Source organism: Pan troglodytes, chromosome 5 (assembly GCF_028858775.2).
Source record: "Pan troglodytes isolate AG18354 chromosome 5, NHGRI_mPanTro3-v2.0_pri, whole genome shotgun sequence".
Classification (NCBI taxonomy): Eukaryota; Metazoa; Chordata; class Mammalia; order Primates; family Hominidae; genus Pan; species Pan troglodytes.
The window spans coordinates 22,154,113-22,170,156 of record NC_072403.2 but is presented as its reverse complement, the minus strand read 5'-3'; the positions used below and the strand labels follow the sequence as shown (position 1 = coordinate 22,170,156).

Here is a 16,044-nt window from a genome sequence, read left to right as displayed (position 1 = left end):
TAAATGGGACCCTCTAATTGCAGGAAAACAAGCTCAGGGATCCCACTGATTCTACATTATGATCAGTTGTATAGTTATTTCATTATATATTACAATATAATAATAACAGAAATAAAGTGCACAATAAATGTAATGCTCTTGAATCATCCCCAAACCATTCCCCATTCCTGTCAGTGGAAAAGTCGTCTTCCGTGAAACTGGTCCCTGGTGCCAGAAAGGTTGGGGACTGCTAATGTCATAGTCTTTATGACTATGCCCAGCACATAGCATTTAATAAATGGAAGCTGTAATATAATAATATATCATTATTATTTTATATGAAAATAAACTCAGATGTATGAACGAGTATTGTGAAAATGCGCCTACGTGTTAAAGATAAAACACGGACTTCATTCAGATTCCACAGTCCCCATCTTGGGCTTCTTCCACCGAGACCCCTGGAAGAAGCAGCGTTTGCCATCCTTGGGGAAGCTCTAGTATAAGCCTTTTCCTTATGTTAAAATGCCAAAACCTCTGTGAAAAGTAAGGATATTTATTTAGTGTGTCTCTGACCTTTACCTGAGCTGAAATTTTGTCAGACACAGAAGAGAGAAAGCAAGCATGAAGGTTCTGTGAGCTGGGGCAGGGACTGGGGAACCCACGGGTAGAGAAGGCAATTTGCAGCATGAAATAGAGAAACTCCAAGACTTACACCCCACTTTTCCCATTTCTCGGTTTGACCCAGGGTCTTGTCTCTACCTCTGTGTTTTCTCACTTCTTTTGTTGCATTAGTCAAATGCTGTGTCCTTTAAATCCACGGCATGTTTTCCTCCCTTGTTGCCCTGGAAATGGCTTCTGTTATCCAGCCAGAGAGTTTTATTGATTTCTCTGCCTTCTTTCAACCCCTCCTTAAAAACAAGCACAATGTCATCAAGTGAAATTCTTGTGTTTTAAGAAGTCTTCCTTGAGAAACTTGAACACTTACAAATAAGCTTATTTACTCGCTTTCCCTTTAGTAATAAAACAACTCTTTCTTTGTTGCACATTGCTTCCTCTATCTATAATCAAATTTAAGACTGCTTTTACTTTTTTTGTAGCATCTAGTACTATATTTGATTGAATGTATTTGTTTAATACATTTATGTTAATGTTAAAACACATTCTGGCATCTGTCCTGCCTCTGGTGGATAGTTTCATACAGAGATTTTTTTTTTTTTTTTTTTGAGACAAGGTCTTGCTCTGTTGTCCAGGCTGGAGTGCAGTAGTGCAATCACAGCTCGCTGCAGCCTTGGACTCCTGGGCTTAAGGGATCCTCCCAAGTTAGCCTCTTGAGTACCTGGAACTACAGGTGCATGCCACCATGCCCAGGTAATTTGTTAATTTTTGGGGGGTTGGAGGGAAAGGATCTCACTCCATTGCCCAGGCTGGAGTGCAGTGCACAATTACAGCTCACTGCAACCTCAAACTTCCAGACTGAAATGATCCTCCTGCCTCAGCCTCCCTAGTAGCTGGGACTACAGGCATATGCCCCCTGCCTGGCAATTTTTTGTACTTTTTGTAGAGACAAGGTTTTGCCATGTAGCAGCCCAGGCTGGTCTTGAACTCCTGGGCTCAAGCAATCCTCCCACTTCAGCACCTCCCAAAGTGCTGGGATTACAGGCATGAGCCAGCACGGGTGGCCTGAGAGATGTAATGCAAAACCCTGACTACACACAGTGCTGCCATATCAAAGAAGGAATTCCATGATTTAGGTGGCGAGTTACTCATTTAAAGTAATGTTTCACATAATAGAATTCTGGTACAGTGAAGCCTAACATTAGACCCAACATACAATAACCTGAGCTTTGAAATGTCTTAGAATAACTATATTTCACATTTGGAAGAATTCTCAGAGATCACTGAAGCCTTCAGTTCTTAGGGATAATTAATTTAATCAAGAGAGGAAACAATTTCAACAACCAAAAGCTACTTCTTATCTTAAAAAGGAAATAGCAAATTATGCTAACACCTGATTGATTGATAAAAATGGATGTGCACATATCTCTATTCCTAATATTAGTATTATTAAGTCCACCTGCACACTAAAGTTCCGGGATCTGTGTGTACCAGTGGCAGTGCCCTGCCCTCCCTGTCGTGGAGATGCTCCCAACTTGTTCTCTTTAGTGCTGCTGTAATCAGTGGAAAGGAGCTAAAATAAATGCTTCTTCATGTCCCCACTCCTCCAGGAGGCGTGCACATCCTCCCCTCTATTCAGGAGAGATACTTGTCCCCAGGGCTGGGCTGGAGCGGTGAGCTGGTGTGTGGACACACATGGAAGCTTGTCCTTTTGAGGCTCTTCCTTCCCACTTCTCTCTGAGACCTCCTACCTCTACCTATCCAGGCCCTTTTTCTCATTTGAGTAATTCACCTCTCTAACTCCTCTTTCTCCTTTCCCCAGCCCTGGTATTTCCTAGATTCATGGACAGCAAAAGCATGTTCCATGGGCTGATTCTCATCTTTCTCACCCTTAGTTCGACTAGTTCTTTGACTATTTTTTTTTTTTTTTTAAACAGTCTCGCTCTGTTGCCCAGGCTGGAGTGCATCCAGTGGCACGATCTCAGCTCACTGCAACTTCCGCCTCCTGGGTTCAAGCGATTCTCGTGCCTCAGCCTCCCAACAGGGGTGCGTCACCACGTCCAGCTATTTTTTGTGTGTGTTTTTAGTAGGGATGGGGTTTGACATATTGGCCAGGCTAATCTTGAACTCCTGGCCCAAGCAACCCACCAGCCTCAGCCTCTCAAAGTGCTGGGATTGAGCCACTGCGCCCGTCCTGAATCTTGGTTTTTATTTAGTAGTGGGCTAAGGGAGGGTACCCTGGGGTTAATTAAGGAAATACACACAAATCCCCAAAAGATATTATTTCAAAATATAACTCTCCTAAAAGAGTTTTTATAAGTTAGATAATTTTATTATTTATTTATTTATTTATTTATTTATTTATTTATTTATTTATTTATGTGAGATGAAGTCTCGCTCTGTTGCCAGGCTGGAGTGTAGTGGTGCAATCTTGGCTCACTGCAACCTCCGCCTCCCGGGTTCAAGCGATTCTCCTGCCTCAGCCTCCCGAGTAGCTGGGACTACAGGTGCACGCCACCACACCTGGCTAATTTTTGTATTTTTAGTAGAGATGGGGTTTCACTAAGTTGGTCAGGCTGGTCTCAAAGTCCTGACCTCAGGTGATCCACCCACGTTGGCCTCCCAAAGTGCTGGGATTAGAGGCATGAGCCACCGCGCCTGGCCAAATTAGATCATTTTAGAGCTGAAAAAGCTTAGAAATTATTAGTCCAATTCTTTCATTTGTTAATGGGAAAACGGAGGTCAGAGATGTTGAAGGACTTGCCCGAAGTCACCTAGTTAGTGGCAGAGGCTGTGTCACGGAGTCCATATCTCCAAGCTTTCAGGCCAGCATTATTTCCTGAGCATTGCACTGTCTCTTATGTCAGGACTCAATTATTACATTAAAAGTTCCCAATCAACTGTAATTTACACGGGCTTTTAGAATACTTATAAAAACTGTATAGTCTTAGTACGTATGTCAAAAGAACTTGAATATTCTAAATTAAGCCCCACATTTTTCAAGGAATTCGGAAGGGAATATTTCTTGCTCATTCCAGATAGTTGGTTACTTGCCACCAAATTGAAGAAGTGGCTTAGCAGAGATGGTTGCTCTAGGTTACCGTGTAATAAAGCAATAAATCATTAACCAATCAAATTATGTCACTTCTGGATGAAAAATTGCTACCAGAACTCAATTTCGGGGGGGCAGACGGGCAAGAAATGTGAAGGATTCTTATCCATAGCACTCAGTGAAAGTGGATCCGTACTCATTATTTCTTCCTGGCCTTAGATGTCAGCAGCCTATTTTAATTCACTTAAACCTTCATGTGTCACATCCTGTCTGGACCTCAGGGTTTCTGGAAGAAACGGAAAATAGGATTCAAATAGCCAGGCTTCCGGTCTGGAGTAAGGATGCTGTGGTGTAGTGTGCCATGTTTACCACTAGAGGGCACCTTTTCCCTTGCTTTGGAATCGAGTTTTTCAGAAACTGGAGTTTGCAATCCTCTGTATCTGTCCCTGTGTCCACACGTTAGTAAATTTTTGGTGGCTCAAATGAAATGCTCTTCCCGTACAACAATGACACTCTGCAATCCTTAACAGATGTGATTGCTGATGGGGATAGTTACAATTCATTCTAGTCAATTAAGAGGAAATTGATGAGGGTGATACTGCCCAGGGGTGAGCAGAAAGAAGTCTAAATGTTTGGATTGGAAAAGGACTAAGAAGAGCTAATACCCTATGCTTTGGTTGTCTGCTTTAGAAGGAAAGCATTCAGAATAATAATATGATTTAACAAGACAAATAGGGCAGACATATAGGCTAAGCCTCATCCTACACAGGTGTGTAGCTAGCAGCCACCTGGTACATTCAAATTCTACTGAGGAAGAAAGGCAGACAAATACTGGGTTTAAAATATCTATCTGGCCAGATTCAGTAACTCAGACCTGTAATTCCAACACTTTGGGACACCAAGGTGGGTGGACCACTTGAGCCCAGGAGTTCAAGACCAGCCTCGATAACATGGCGAGACTTCATCTCTACAAAAAGTACAAAAATTAGCCAGGTGTAGTGGCACACACCTGTAGTTTCCACTCTTTGGGAGGCCGAAGCAGGAGGATTGCTGGAGCGTGGGAGGTGGAGGCTGCAGTGAGATGTGTCACATCACTGCACTCCTGAGGCACTGGGCAGGGCTCAGCAGCTTGTTACAATGTTTATTTTAATTAGATTCTAGCAATTGCAGCCTGTGCAGTGTAGATGTCCTAGGGCTGCCATTGTCTGCCATTCAGGGAACTTGGAATTAGAGCTCTTTGCAGAGATCCTGTGGGCATTAGGGAGAGGAGAAGAGGGGATGGAGTTATGTTTGAAAATATGAGGAGCCAGTGGAAAAGCTAGGTTCTTGACTATGCCTGATTGGCCAATGACATGGCCACAGTTTGGTAACTGGCTGTGCAGATCCAGATTCTGGGTAGCAACAGCCCTGTACATCTGGCAACACTATGGCGTGTCTCTGTGGCAGCTTATTTTGAGCGTCACGGCTATTACCCAGAGTCAGGAGTAATGTCTTTCATTCTGAGACATCTAAACCCCCAACCACAGGCATGTTTTCTTCCAGGGCAGAGGGCAAATGCAATTACATCTGTGACCAATTTGCACAGCTGGGAGCTCAGCCTCCTGACAGAAACATTTATTTGAGATTCAAGTCTCTAGGGAGCTGGGTCACCAGACAGGAAGTAAGGTCCAGCAAGCATGTGTTGTCTACTATGTGAATGCTTGTTAGGCTGGGCCAGGAGAACAAAACAAAACAACACAAAATGTCAACTTAAGCTTTTAGAAGCAAAAAATCAGCCTTTTCTGTCTACAAACCAGGTTTCTCAGGGCATAGAGGAAAATAAGAATATCCAAATAAGACGGTTGCCATTGACCCCAGTACAAACATAGCATGCACATGGGACATGGAACTCGTGGAAGGGGCAGCTGCCTGGGAGTCAAAGTCCTGGTTTCCAGTTGTGGTTCTACCACTGTGAACTGTGGTATCCTGGGCAAGTCACTTTGCTCAGGGTTTTTATTTTGCAGGATTTTTGTGTCATTCTTGCTCAGAGGCCATGGTAGTCTTCTCCGTATCATTTCAATTTTAGTATATGTGCTGCTGAAACGAGCACTTTTTTCTTTCTTGCTTGCTTGCTTGTTTTTTTTTTTTTTTTTTTTGAGACTGGGTCTCACTCTGTCACCCCAGGCTGGAGTGCAGTGGTGCGATCACAGCTCACTGCAGCTTTGACCTCCCAGGCTCATGCAATCCTTCCGTCAGCCTCCCCAGTAGCTGGAACTACAGGCCTTTTCCGGAGCTGGAAGATAAAGAAAACCAACATGAAAGCATTGAATAGACAAATCCAGAGACCAGCCTAATGACTCTATTTAGTATTTACCCACAGGACAATGTCTCTGGATTGTATTTATTTATATTGTCTCCCAATGGCTTTATTGAGACATAATTCACAGATCATACAATTCACCAATTTAGAATGTACAAGTCAGTGGCTTTTCATATATTCATAGAGTTGTGCAGCCATCATTACACCAATTTTAAAACATTTTTATAACCCCAAAAGGAAACCTGCCACACTCCTTATTTATCAGCCATCACTCCTCAGGGCCTTCCCTGATTCCTTCCAGCCTTAGGCAACCAATGATCTACTCTCTGTTTCTACAGATTTGCCTATTCTGGACATTTCTTATAAATGGAATAATACAATATGTTGTCTTTAGTGATTGGCTTCCTTCACTTAGTGACTGATTTCCTTCACTTAGCATAATCTTTTCAAAGTTCATCCATACCGTAGCATGTATCAGTACTTCGTTTCTTTTTACTTCCAAAAAGTATACGATTATATGGAAATACCATACTGTGTTTATTCATTTGTCCATTGATGGACATTTGGGCCGTTTCTACCTTTTAGCTCTTATGAACAATATTCTGTGAACACTGGTGGACAAGTTTACGTGTGAACATATGTTTTCATTTCTTTTGGGTATATACCTAAGAATAGAGTTGCTGGCTCATACAGTAACTTTGTGTTTAACCTTTCATGTAACTGCCAGAGTGCTTTCCAAGGCAGCTGCACCACTTTATTTTATTTTAAAAAATGTGTTTATTTTAGATTCAGGGAGTACATGTACAGGTTTGTTACATGTATATATTGCATGATGCTGATTTGGGTTTCTGCTGAACCCATCACCTAAATACTGAACATAGTACCTAACAGGTAGTTTTTCAACCCTTGCCTCCCATCCTCATTCACCACTTTGGAGTTCCCAGTGCCTATTGTTCCCATCTTTATGTCCATGTGTACCCAATGTTTAGCTCTGACTTATAAGTGAGAACATGTAGTATTTGGTTTTTTGTTTCTGTGTTTAATTCACTTAGAATAATAGCCTCCAGCTGCATCCATGTTGCTGCAAAGGACATGATCTCATTCTTTTTTATGGGTATATAGTATTCCATGGAGGTGCACAATTAATTATATATTCCAATGAGCAGTGTATGAGAGTTCTAATTTTGCCACTTCCTTGTCAATACTTGTTATTTCTGTTTCATAAAAATTTTAGCCATCTTAATGGGTGTGAGATGACATTTAATTATGGTTTTGATTTGCATTCCCTGATGGCTAATGATGTTGAGCATCTTTTCATGCACTTATTGGCCATGCATTTATCTTCCTTAGAGAAATGTGTATTTAGATTTTTGCCCATTTTTTAGTTATTTGGTGTTTTGGTGTTGAGCTGTGATACGTGTAATATTATCTGCACATTTTTTCTCTTATTCATTGTAGGCTTGTCTCTTCATTTTCTTGATGGTGTCTTTGGAAGGACAAAAGTTTTTTAGCTGAATTGTGTGCAATTAATCTATTTTTTTCTTTAATTGCTCATGCTTTTGGTGTCATATCCAAGAAACCATTGTCAAGTCCAAGGTCACGAAAATTTACACCCCTGTTTTCTTCTAAGAGTTTTATTGGATTAACTCTTACGTTTTGGTCTTTTCTCTATTCTGAATTTGTACACAGTGTGAGACGGGTCCAACTTCATTTTTTTTTTTTGACATGTGTATATCCAGTTGTCCCAGGATCATTTGTTGAAAAGACTATTCTTTCTCCACTGAATGGTCTTGACACCCTTGTTGAAAGTCAATTAACTGTAAATGTGAAAGTTTATTTCTGGACTCTCAATTCTACTACACTGATCTATATACATCTACCCTATGCCAGGACCACACTATTTTGATTACTATGGCTTTGTACACATGTTGAAGTTGGGAAGTGTGACTCCTCCAATTTTGTTCTTTGTTGAAGATTATTTTGTTTTTTCTGGGTTTCTTGAATTTTGATATAAATTTTACAATTAACTTGTCAATTTCTGCAAAGAAATCAGCTGGGATTTTGATAAGAATTGCATTGAATCTATTGAATAACTTGAGGGTGTATTGCCATTTTAACAACAATAAGTCTTTTTTTTTTTTTTTTTTTTTTTGATTCAGAGTCTTGCTGTGTCATCCAGGCTGGAGTGCAGTGGCACAATCTTGGCTCACAGCAACCTCGGCCTCCTGGGTTCAAGCGATTCTCCTGCCTCAGCCTCCTGAGTAGCTGGGATTACAGGCATCCACCACCACACCCAGCTAATTTTTTGTATTTTTAGTAGAGACAGCGTTTCACCATATTGGCCAGCGTGGTCTCGAACTCCTGACCTCAGGTGATCCACCCGCCTCAGCCTCACAAAGTCCTGGGATTACAGGCATGAGCACTAAGCCTGTGTATTGATCTTTTATCCTAAAACCTTGCTTAAAAATTTATTCATTTGAGCAGTTTTTAAATGAATTCCTTAGGTTTTATTTTTTTCTTGTTAATTTTTTCTTTTTAAAATGAGATGAGGTCTTCTTATGTTGCCCAGGCTGGTCTTGAACTCCCGAGCTCAAGCGATCCATCCACCTTGGTGCTGGGATTATAGGAGTGACACACCTCGCCCGGCCCCCTTAGGGTTTTTTAATATCCAAGATTATGTCATCTGAAAGTAGAGATAGTTTAACTTCTTCCTTTCCAATACAGATTCCTTTTTATTTCATTCTTGCCTAATTGCCCTGGGGAAGGCCTAGATTTGTATCTCAGCTGTCTATGGAACTGAATATCTGTTATCAGCCCTCACTGAAGTTTGAATTAGGTGCTTCAGCTCCTTTAACCAGGCAGTTAATGTTTAACATTCAGCCCCCAATGTACATGGAGAAAAATGTACTACCCAGTGTGTATTTCCATAGAGCAATACAGCTCTTAGGCACTGGGGATGAATCAGGAGTGTGCTTGGGTAGGTCACAGCACTGTTTCCAGATGGAGCATTAGGATGGCAGGAAAGGATGAGAAGCAGCAGAGCTTTAGACAAGGAATCTTTTCTGCCAGTTAATGCCTTTCAGGGCCTCTGCCACAGATAAGGATGAAAGAGGTCAACAAGGAAGATGGAGAATCACATACAGACAGAACTGCAGCTGTGACCTGGACAAACCACCCAGCTCCCTCCACCCTCCACACTGCCCACTGCAGAGTGAGATGGAAAAGAAGAGAAAGTCGGGACCGGGTGCCGTGGCTCATGCCTGTAATCCCAGCACTTTGGGAGGCCGAGGCAGGCGGATCACGAGGTCAGGAGTTTGAGACCAGCCTGACTAATACGGTGAAACACCGTTTCTACTACAAATACAAAAAGTTAGCTGGGCGTGGTGGCGCGTGCCTGTAATCCCAGCTACTTGGGAGGCTGAGGCAGCATAATTGCTTGAACCCGGAGGTGGGGGTTGCAGTGAGGCGAGATGGCGCCACTGCACTCCAGCCTGGGCTACAGAGCAAGACTGTGTCTCACAAAAAAAAAAAAAAAAAGAAGAGAAAGTCAGCCAGTTTTTCAGTCTACCAATGAAGTAAGCTGTTTTCTTTTCAGACTTGGAGTGAGCAAATTCTCTAAGCACCCTAATTAATGAGGAAAGCTCCAAGTCAGGCATGTTTTCTTGAAAGCACTCTGTGCCTGTAGCCCTTCTCTGACCAGCCTGGATAGGCAAGACATCCAACGTGATTTCTGAGTTTGTACATATTTGTGGTGGCTATTTGCTGTGAGGTGGAAACAGATCCTGCTCCCGCTTTGGGAGCAATGTCAAGACACCCATGACTTCAGAAACAAGATGAAATAAATATCTTGGTTCATGGGCAAACTGCGCCGAGCAGGCTTTGTGTGGGAGCCCTCAAAGGTGGAAGAGCTATTCAAAGGTTGCCAGAGCCTGAGAATAAACTGGCCCTGACGAGACTTATGGACACGATCCAGTTCCGAGCAAAATCCGTGCCCAACCTCCCTGAAGTGCACCATTGAGAAAACGGCTTGAGAATAGATTGAATGACATGAGGAGCAACATCGGCGGAATGGCTTTAATGAGCCAAAAAATGTGGTTTCAAATGCCCCTGTCTCCGAGTGCCACTGCCTGCCTTTGCCAGCAGATATAAAATCTGTTCACTGAAGCAAACTTAGAGACATGAAGCGGAGCTTATGCAAATTCCAGGTCAGCATGTCGCATTCACATTCAAGTCCAGAAAACTCGCTCCACGTGAGGAAAGATATGTCCGAGCTGAAGGGGAATTGTTTGTGGTCTTGAATGCAGGGCAGGATTGGGGGCGTTGCCGGCAGAAGGAAAACTCTTGCATCTCCAGCAGGGAGAGTTTATGGCTGGGCCTGCTGTTGACTCCCGGGGAGGGGGGTGTTGTTTACTGTACAGTCTGGTCCTAATTATTCAGGGGCCGATTATCCAATTCATGGATTCACTGGCCTAGTGCCTCTCCTCTTTTTAAAGATTTCCAGACTTTTGGTGATGTTACTGCTCAGCTGATGCCAAATGGTTGAAAGAAAGAATTAAAAGAGGATAAAAATAATCTTGCTCCATGTTAGCAATTCCTGTAAACTAGCTGATCAGGGAAAAGGAGCTAACTGCTTGGTTAAAATAGAATCTAGGAATTGTTGGGGATAAGGGGTTTCTTTCTTGGTACCCTATACACGGTGTCCTGGGCCCCTATTGCCACAGGGACGTCCGTGGCAGATTTGCTGGTGACGGCTCCATAAGGCAATGCTCACTAAGTGCAGACAGTGCAGCAGAGCAGCCAGCTGGGCTCACAGTGAGGCTGCTGACTGCACAGTCAAGCACAGAAGCGGACCCCGAAGAAACCTCTGGGCTCTGAGTAGGCTTGGCCTATAGCTGCTTGTGTGTTGTGCAAAAGGATACAAGCTCCATCCAGCTCCTAGACCACCAAAAATCATCACACACTTTTCAGTGATGATTTGAGGGGGTCAGTAATAAATGCCCAGAGGAAAGAAGCCAAAATACAGAGCTGTGAGAGCATTTGGTGAAGCCAGACCTCAAGGAGCCATGGAAATGGGAAATGAATATATTACGGCACGAAAAGGTGTATTAAGCTTTGGGGAGGAAAGTGGGGTGACCTCTTAGAAAGTTAGTGGCAGGAGGATCTTGTGACTTAAAAAAATGTTCCTTTAATGAACATTCTTCCAAATGAATTCTTTTGTATTAATATATTGAAGGCTTAGGACTGATTAATATCATTACTTTGAAGTATAATCTCTTCATTAACTTCTCTCACTTTCCATTATTAGTGAACATTTATATTTTTAACTATACAATGCAGGTAATGATTGTGCAGTAATACTTTAAATTTGAAATTAGGATTTTTAACTAGCTTGAACTGAGCTTTCCAAAGATAAGCCTTCCCTACCCCATTGTACTTGTTCTTTCCTCTAAACCCACCACTTAATTCAAAATCAAGGAGTTTCTTATTGCAATTGAAACAGAACAGGAATGGATTTCAGTCTTAAGTCTTCAACCTTGCTCTTGGTATTTTTTCCTTGCTATTAAATTTACAAAAGTTCAAGGCTTTTGGTTTAAATATCCAGATGAGTTTGACAGAAACACTCGCCAAAGACAAGGCATGATCTAAATTAGAACTGGTCCTAAAAGCCTTCTCCACCCCACACTTTGAGGATGCTGCAGAAAAACAAATGAACAAACACAAACACACCTAGTTTGACCACAATAATTGTTTTTAAATTTATCTGGTCTCAAATGACTTGAAGAATCTAACAAAATGTATGAAACTTCTTCCCAGAAAAATGTATACAAACACAACAGCACAGATTCCCTAAAGCCATCCTACCCTGATTATTGTCCCTTAAAGCAAAAACTGATCTGGCCTGGTGCAGTGGCTCGTGCTTATAATTCCGGCACTTTGGGAGGCTGAGGAAGGTGGATCGCTTGAGCTCAGGAGTTCAAGACCAGCTTGGGCAACATGGCAGAACCCCGTCTTTATAAAACGTGCAAAAATTAGCCTGGTGTGGTGGCATGCACTTGCAGTCCCAGCTACTTGGAAGGCTGAGGTGGGAGGACGGCTTGACCCCAGGAGGCAGAGGTTGTAGTGAGCTGAGATGGTACTGAGAAGTGACAGCATACTAGCAGCCCTCACAGCCCTCACTCGCTCTTGGCGCCTCCTCGGCCTCGACGCCCACTCTGGCCGCGCTTGAGGAGCCCTTCAGCCCGCCGCTGCGCTGTGGGAACCCTTTCCTGGGATAGCCGAGGCCGGAGCCGGCTCTCTCAGCCTGTGGGGAGGTGTGGGGAGACAGGCAAGGACGGGAACCGGGGCTGCGCAGGGCGCTTGCGGGCCAGCTAGATTTCCGGGTGGGCGTGGGCTTGGCGGGCCCGCACTGGGAGCAGCCGGCCCGCCCCACCAGTCCCGGGCAGTGAGGGACTTAGCACCCGAGCCAACAGCTGCGGGGAGTGCGCTGGGTTCCCCAGCAGTGCTGGCCCGCTGGCGCTGCGCTCTCGACTTCTCCCCGAGCCTTAACTGCCTCCCCGCGGGGCAGGGCTCAGGACCTACACCCTGCCATGCCTGAGTCTCCGACCCCCACACCTTGGGCTCCTGCGCAGCCTGAACTTCTCCGACGAGCGCCACCTCCTGCTCCACGGCGCCCGGTCCCATCGACCACCCAAGGGCTGAGAAGTACGAGACTAGGACGCGGGACTAGCAGGCAGCTCCACCGGGGGCCCCGGTGCGAGATCCACTGGGTGAAGCCAGCTGGGCTCACTCAGTCTGGTGGGGATTTGGAGAACCTTTATGTCTAGCTAAGGGATCATAAATACACCAATCAGCACTCTGTATCTAGCTCAAGGTTTGTAAACACACCAATCAGCACCCTGTGTCCAGCTCAGGGTTTGTGGATACACCAATTGGCACTCTGTATCTAGCTAATCTGGTGGGGACTTGGAGAATCTTTATGTCTAGCTTAGGGATTATGAATACACCAATCAGCACTCTGTATCTAGCTCAAAGTTTGTAAACACACCAGTCAGCACCCTGTGTCTAGCTCAGGGTTTGTGGATGCACCAATTGGCACTCTGTATCTAGTTAACCTGGTAGGGACTTGGAGAATCTTTATGTCTAGCTAAGGGATTGTGAATACACCAATCAGCACTCTGTATCTAGCTAATCTCGTGGGGATGTGGGGAACTTTTGTGTCTAGCTCAGGGATTGTAAACTCACCAATCAGCACCCTGTCAAAACGGACCAATCAGCTCTCTGTAAAACAGACCAATCGACTCTCTGTAAAGTGGACCAATCAGCTAGAGTTCCGGGTGGGCGTGGACCCCCGCCCCCCCCACGCCCCCCCACCGCCCCGCACTGGGAGCACCCGGCCTGCTCCGCCACCCCGGGCAGTGAGGGGCTTAGCACCCTGCTTAGCTCCCTCTCTTATGTGGGTGGGGCCAGATAAGAGAATAAAGGCAGGCTGCCAGAAACAGCAGTGGCAACGTGTTTGGGTTTCTTTCCCCAGAGTGGGAGCTTTGTTCTTTTACTCTTTGCAATAAATATTGTTACTGCTCACTGTTTGGGTCTACGCTGCGTTTATGAGCCCTAACACTCACCATGAAGGTCTGCAGCTTCTTTGTTGAAGCTAATAACACCACGAACCCACGGGTAGAAACAAACAACTCCAACCGCACCACCTTAGGAGCTCTAACACTCACCGTGAAGGTCTGCAGGTTCACTCCTGAGCCAGCGAGACCTAGAACCTCCCCACCCCCACCCCCGCCCCCCAAAAACTGCACACATCTGAACATCAGAAGGAACATACTCCAGACACACCACTTTTAAGAATTTTAGCACTCACCACGGAGATCTGCGGCTTTTTTCTTGAAGTCAGTGAGACAACCCACCAATTCCGGACACATCAGAACTCAATTCTGAACTGCTGGGATGGGCGATTCTGATTTCCCTTTGGCTAGGGGTGGTCTAAATGCTTTCTCTGTGGAGCGGCCTCGGCTTGGTTCAGCCCGCTTTTGTTTTCTACTGTGACAGGGCAGCACTGAGTTCAATGCAAAGTGTAACAATCGCTGTGCTCTCCCTCTTCCTGAGCACATAGATTCTCTCCATGGGCTACACAACTACTACGGTATGAGGGAGAGGTGTCAGCAATTCAAGACTCTCTTCAGTAGCTCTTTCATAAGTTAAAACCACATACTGGGGGTGCTTTTCTGATTTTTGGTTATTATGAAGGTTTTTTTTGTGTAGTTATTAAGTTTGATGTTCTTGTGGGGAGACAATTGGTGAAAATTTTTTTTGAGATGGAGTTTCTGTTGCCCAGGCTGGAGTGCAATGACGCAATCTCGGCTCACCACAACCTCCACCTCCGGCGTTCAAGCTATTCTGCCTCAGCCTACCAAGTAGCTGGGATTACAGGCATGCACCACCACGCCTGGCTAATTTTGTATTTTTAGTAGAGATGGGGTTTCTCCATGTTGGTCAGGCTGGTCTCAAACTCTCAACCTCAGGTGATCTGGCTGCCTCAGCCTCCCAAAGTGTTGGGATTACAGACGTGAGCCAGTGCACCTGGCCCAGAACCTTCTATTCAGCCGTTTTGCTGCCTACTTCAGCATTTTCTAATCTAATCTCAGAATCTGTTATATGAAGGAAATCTATTAATGGGAACCAGTCTATTATTTGGAACTAATGTTCCAAACAATGTATTTTAAGAAACATTGCATTATATCATACAGCCACAAATAAACTTGCATTTCTGGATGTGTGAACCATATTAAAACATTTTTTATATGGAATATTTCAAATATATGTGAAAGTGGAGAAAATAATATAATGAACTCCACATACTTATCATCCAGCTCAATAATGGTTATTAGTTATTTTTTTCTTTATATCCCTATGCATTTCCTCAGTCACTCCCAATTATTTTTATTTTTATTTTTTTTTTAGAGGCACGGTTTCACTAAGTTGCCTAGGCTGTACTTAAACTCCTGGGCTCAAGCAGTCTCCCCTGCTTCAGCCTCCTGAGTAGTTGAAACTTCAAGCTTGGGCCACTGTACCTGGCTTCTCCCAATTATTTTGAAGCAACTCTTAGACACCATATAATTGTATTTGAAATATTTTAGTATGTATCTCTGAAGACTCTATTTTAAATATAATTACATCATCATCTTATCTCCCAAATTGTAATTCTATTTCTTTAATATCCATGTTCCTATTTTCCTGATTATCTATCAATGTTCTGGTTCTAATTTGCTTTGTTGTTTTTTTGTTTTAAAGTGCATTTGAAATAGGATCCACAAAGCTCTATATATTACTATTGGCTAATAATAAGTTCTTAAGTTTCTCTCTCTTTTTAAAATATTTAAATAGGGTCACGCTATGTTCCCCAGGCTGGTCTTGAACTCCTGGGCTCAAGAGATCCTCCCACCTCAGCCTCCCAAAGTGTTAGGATTACAGGTGTGAGCCATCGTGCCCAATCCTCAAGTCTCTTTTAATGTAAATATTCTCCCTCCTTACATTTGTCTTTCATTCTTGTGATTGTTGTTGTATAGAAGAAATAGACCCTTTGTCCTGAGTTTCTCATAGTGTGGATTTTTCTGATTTCATCCCCACAGTGTTGCTTAACATGCTCCTCTGTCCTCTGTATTTTCTGTTAGATACAGGTGCTTGAACAGATTTTTTTTTTGCAAGACTATTATATAGGTAGTGTGGAATACTTCCATCAAGAGTCATAAAATGTCACTTTCTAAATGTTACCAGCCATTGTTGATCATTGCTGAGAAACATTAATTCCTTAATGATTCAAATAGTGATATTTTAATTATTTCTTCTTCATTTGTTGGGTAGATTACTTATGTAAAAAGAAACTTGCCCTTGTTAAATATTTAGTTACACTGAGATACAGTTCATATAAAAAATGAAAGAAAAAAATGCTTGATTCTTTCTCCCTATTGATCAGTTTTCAAAATAGTGCATTGGTTCCCTAGAGCCTCTAAAGAATACCAAATGTGTTTCTGTTTCAGTGTTATTATAAACCAATGGATTTAAATACAGTCCATGTGTTTCAACAAATATTTTC

General features: G+C 43.4%; 1 non-coding gene across 1 annotated transcript; it reads right to left on the bottom strand.

The window, feature by feature from the left end:
• Positions 1-5,627: 5,627 nt before the first annotated feature.
• Positions 5,628-5,735, bottom strand: LOC112209615 (U6 spliceosomal RNA). The gene has a single exon (XR_002944446.1). It is a non-coding gene; the product is annotated as a U6 spliceosomal RNA (small nuclear RNA).
• Positions 5,736-16,044: the final 10,309 nt, after the last annotated feature.